This window comes from Triticum aestivum, chromosome 5B (genome assembly GCF_018294505.1).
Source record: "Triticum aestivum cultivar Chinese Spring chromosome 5B, IWGSC CS RefSeq v2.1, whole genome shotgun sequence".
Lineage (NCBI taxonomy): Eukaryota > Viridiplantae > Streptophyta > Magnoliopsida > Poales > Poaceae > Triticum > Triticum aestivum.
Genome location: NC_057807.1, coordinates 362,826,950 through 362,832,719, shown reverse-complemented (window position 1 = coordinate 362,832,719; position 5,770 = coordinate 362,826,950).

The following is a 5,770-nucleotide window of genomic DNA, read 5'->3' as shown; positions in this document are numbered from 1 at the left end:
GGGTGAATAGGTGATTTTTAGGAAAGTCTTCAAAACATGGAAGTTTCGAAGACAAACGATAGAAACAACCTAATTGATATGCAGCGGAAGATAAACTACAACAAGCAAGCCAGAATCAAGTATGCAATAGCATTAACGTTTGAAGATTAATAGCAGCTAGGTAGTAGGATCAGGATGGAAGATAGTATGAAGCCAATCAACAATAGTAGTCAAGCAATGAAGTCAATCGGATAAAACAATAAGCAATGACTTCACGAAGACAAACTCAAAGTAAAGGAGGGAAGAGATAGAACCAGTTGCTTGTTGAGGACACAGGATTTGTTGGACCAGTTCCAGTTGCTGTGACAACTGTACGTCTGGTTAGGGAGGCTGAGAGTTAACTCAGAAGACCGTGTCTTCACCTTATTCCCCTTGAGCTAAGATCACTTAGTCCTCGCCCAATCACTCTGGTAAGTCTTCAAGGGAGACTTCCAAACCATCACAGACTTCGTTCATTCGGCAATCCACAATGACTCTTGGATGCTCAGAACGCGATGCCTAACAGGCTGGAGGATACACATTCCTCAAGTGCAATAAGTCTTCAGGTCACACAGACAGAAAGACTTCAGTGATGCCTAACACTCTTTGTCTCTGGGTGTTTGGGCTTTGTCCTCGCAAGGATTTCTCTCTCTCAAATGCTTCGAGGTGGGTTGCTCTCAAACGACAAAAGCCGTATACAAACTCTGAGCAGCCACCAATTTATGGTGTAGGGGGTGGGCTATTTATAGCCACCAGGCAACCCGACCTGATTTGTCCAAAATGACCCTGGGTCACTAAGGAGCTGACACGTGCTCCAACGGTCAAATTTCAAACACACACGACAACTTTACTTGGGCTACAAGCAAAGCTGACTAATCCAACTCTGGATAAGATTTGCTCTCATTGTCTTCGCTCGAAGACATAGGATTTGAGTTGAGCATCACTTCAGTCACTCTGACTTAGTTCACTTGGACCCCCTTAATAGTACGGTGGTTCCTATGACTCAACAAAGAAGAAAGGACATGACGAAACCACACAGTCTTCGCGCTCCATTGTCTTCACGTAATGTCTTCTCATGCCATAGTCTTCAATATGAATATCTTCTCATACCACCATTGTCTTCAATGTCTTCATACATTTTTAGGGGGTAAACTGAATCAATGAGGGACACTACCTGCGTTATCCTGCAATTCTCACAAACGCATTAGTCCCTCAACCAAGTTTGTCGTCAATACTCCAAAACCAACTAGGGGTGGCACTAGATGCACTTACAAAGCCAAACAAACATCTATCATTTCTTCACATCTCTTAGGTTTTGCGTAAACTCCTATAAGATCGTCTGTTGATAAAGTTGTATCTTTTTCCAGGGTTTTTCCTTCTGCAAGAATGTGCTTGCTTCTTGGCAGGTCCTGGAGCCTGGGGGTTATGGGCTCACCTCATCACTTTTATAGCTTCAACTCATCCTGGGGTTACAATTGCTCCATATTACCAACATTATACCTCCTTCATACCCAATAGTACTTCATCCCTTCATATTCTTGGGGTATGCCACATATCAAGACAAAAATCATACTTATTTTGTCTATAGTCCACTCCGTGGAATATCATTATCTTTTCCAGAGGTCAAGGGTCCTCACAGGGTACTACCACCCTTGGAATTGCACAAATTCTTTCATAGACCATATTTCTCATATCTCCGACAATGGTCAAAATCTTTCTTCATAGAGTAACAACTCGTAAAATTCAACATATGAAATCATGACACATGAACTTTATTGATTTCATGAATTTATTGCAATATCTTGCATTTCCATTACATGCCTCAACTCAACACCTCAATATAAAAGAATTGTTCCCACTACTACTACTATATTTCTCACAGACTCAACTATTTAACATGAATATCCTCATTGGGACAATCTTTGGCAAAGTTCCCTGCTTCATTACAGTGGAAACATATTACTTCTAACAAGTCTCGAGGTTTCCTTGTGATTACATAGCCTCCTTGGGTCCTCGGCTTCCTTTTTGGGCAACCGCTGAAGTAGTGCCCTAAATCTTTTCACCTGAAACATGTGATATGACTCAGGTCCTTCTTTGTAGAAATTGGGTTGTTCCTGGAATCCAATCTATTTCTCTTCCTGTACTTTTCCGTGCCAATTAGGGCTTCTATTTCTTGTGGGTCATACTGTACTTCCACTATCGGAAATGCTACTTATTCTCCCTTCAAACAATTCTGGGATGTGCCCTTCTTCTCCACATGAATAGCAAGACTTGCTGCAAGGTTTAATTGGGTCTTCTTCAGGGGTGTCCTCCACCTCTTCCTTCATCGTGGTTTCTTCTAAAATTTCCATGAGGGCTCCTTTCATTGCTTCCTTCTTCTGCTGGATGGTTCTTTGTACCATGGGGTAAAAGTGACACTGAGCAGGGGAGTGGGTAGTCCCTTCACACAAGAAACAAGTAATCTGCCTAGTTGGGCATTCTTCAGCTCGGTGACTTCTTCACAATGAGGGCATTCATGCTTGTGTTATTTATGGTTGTGTCCTATTGCTCCACAAAGCTTGCGTGCACAAGGTTTCTTCATATCATTTCCATAAGGCTTCAAATTCAGGGACACAAGGAGAGACCTTCGCAGAGTCAACTTAAATTCTTCCCAAGTGGTTACTCTTGGCCATCCATTGATGGTTTGGTACATCCTCCACCAAGTAGAAGCACCTCTCTCAAAGCACTGAAAAGCATGCTGGGACATATCCTTTCCGTCTATAGTGTTATTCTTTATGTGAACTTCCATGTTCTGAACCCATCGATCCGTCTCCAATTGAGTCGTCGGTTCAGAAAATATGAGTTCATCTCCATTCATCCTCTATTGGTTCCAAGGGTTTTGGGTAAGGACGAGATAAGGTTGGAGAGAGAGGGATACACACAATACAAACAATAGTTTTGAAGAGATGGGTTTTATTTTGTGTCCATCGGAAAAACATCAAACAAATGACAACTCACAATTGTCGCATCTAACATAAGTATATAACAGGGTTTGGTCTTCTAAAGGTCAATAAATCTTCAATGTTGTCCAACTCTTTAAATCTTCAAAGTATATTGAGGTTTTGCTCCTCCATCTTGGCTACTTTCAGCTTCCAGGTTCTGAGCTCTTTACGAAATGCTTCCTTGTCGAATAAGGCTTCCAGAAGTTCCATCCGAAAATTCTTGAGGTAAAACTCCAGATCCTGGTGATACACTAGCTGAGGTGAAAACTTCATATTTTGCTTGCTCGGTAAGGCGATAGGTGCTCCATTTTCCTTCTGCCATCCAATCCTTTCGAGGAAATGTATTGCTTAACTCAGCATGGTGACGACAGCACAAGCTGGCGATAACATCAAGGATAGCCGTGTTTCTGCCCATGTCATTGCCATGAGTTATCATTCCATAGTTAATATCTCCTGCCTTAGGGTTTTCTTGACAAAACTTTTGAGTTTTAATGCTCCATGTTCGGGTCTCTCTGCGATAAACCTTGATCTCGGGTATTTACACCTTCAATAGTCTTGAAAAGTTCCATAAGGGTAACCTTCCTAGGTCGTACCAATCTGGAAAATTCTTCGGAGTCTTCAAATTCTCCTAGTCTTCAGAGTATTCTCCTAGTCTTCAGAGTCTTCACCAGTTGTAGTTTCCATTATAATAATACACGGTAAAATCCTCTTCATTCTGAAGTGGTCTTAGTTGTTTGATATCTTGTACTTCTTGGAGTGGTCTCATCAGTCAAATATTCGTGTGGTCAAAAGGGGAAAGGGGTATAGTCTAACTAAAAGGGAATATTTGATAAAGCTCATAAAAGAAGAGAGCTAAAAGATCTTTTTAAAGTAAAGTTTAAGAGAAAATCTTTCCTGTGGGCTTGCCAGTTTCTAGGGTCACGTCCTAGTCAACATGTGCTCTAATACCATCTTGTAGCGACCCGACCCAAATGGATCAAGTCTCTGTGCTCAAGTGGCATCCCTGGATCGGTATGCTGACACACACAGTACTCAAGGATTTATAACAGAGTGCAGCCACATGTAAAAGTAACGAAAATACTATTACCTGAATCCATATAGTGGAAGTAACATCAAAGTTGTGGAGTTCCCAACAACACCAACGGCAAAGTTGAGTGTAGACATCGTAACCCTAACGTATCACTTACTCGTCGTAAGATTCCTGCAACATGAGACATTGCAGCCATGTAGGTCAGTACATTAAATGTACCGGCAAATTCACACCATAGAGTAATGATGAACAATAGCTATCACTACATGCATATTTGGCTAGTGGTGGCTCTAAGTTTAATTTTGCGTAAAGCTGATTTTTCCCTACAACAAAGGGATAAATTTTATTTACTACTCCCAAGTTGACCAATATTTGAGAAGGTTCCCCCAACTCAAACCCCTATTAAGAATCATCATTAAACCCAATTCAATTAAATTAAGAGTGATGAGATCAACAATAATATCCAATTCCAGATACTCAAGATGTCCATAACCGGGGACACGGCTAATCATGATTAGTTTGTACACTCTGCAAAGGTTGCGCACTTTTCCCCACAAGACTCGATCGCCTCCCTTGAAGTCCTCGCACTGCCTGGTGTTTGAGAACGGGATGACCGAGACACAGTCTTTTGGAAGCATTTACTCTCTACTCCGGGCGGACCGGTACACCTACAACCCCCCTACATCTGCTAGTCCACCTCTTCAAGAGCTCACACAACTTACTCAACTATGCCAGAGCCCATAATGGCTTGTGGCTGCACACGGAAGTTTCTAGGCATGAAATATCATATGATCCCTTTGAGCGTGGGTGGCATTCCATAGGATGATCACACGGGTACCCCGGGATCTCCTAGGACAACATTGGATTCCCCAGGTGCCCGGGTAAGCCACTGGTATATCCCCAGGGTGCCCCAACCATTCCACCCAGATGTGTGTTAAAGTAGCCACCTTAAGTTTCCCTTTATTATCTCTCACAACTTGCATGATTCTCACATACCAATCCACGTCTACGAGCATGGCTAAGCAATAAGAGCATCACGTAAAATTCCCGAGGTGAATCAAAGGTAAAAGGTTCCTACCTCATCACTACATAGCAATGCCCAAATTCCCAATCCTACTCATGCAAATCTTTGAGGGGGAAAACTAATGCATAAAAACTGGGTATGAAAAATAAGATCAAAGTGTGAACTTGCCTTGTACTGTCGATGAAGATCCTTCGCACTCATAATTCCTGATAGTTCTACTCGTCATACTCCGTTCAATCTATCATGAGCAAGCAATTGAAGGAAATATGCCCTAGAGGCAATAATAAAGTTATTATTTATTTCCTTATATCATGATAAATGTTTATTATTCATGCTAGAATTGTATTAACCGGAAACATAATACATGTGTGAATACATAGACAAACATAGTGTCACTAGTATGCCTCTACTTGAGTAGCTCGTTTATCAAAGATGGTTATGTTTCCTAACCATGGACAAAAGAGTTGTCATTTGATTAACGGGATCACATCATTAGGAGAATGATGTGATTGACTTGACCCATTCCATTAGCTTAGCACTTGATCGTTTAATATGTTGCTATTGCTTTCTTCATGACTTATACATGTTCCTGTAACTATGAGATTATGCAACTCCCATTTACCGGAGGAACACTTTGGGTGCTACCAAACGTCACAATGTAACTGGGTGATTTTAAAGGATTACTACAGGTGTCTCCAAAGGTACATGTTGGGTTGG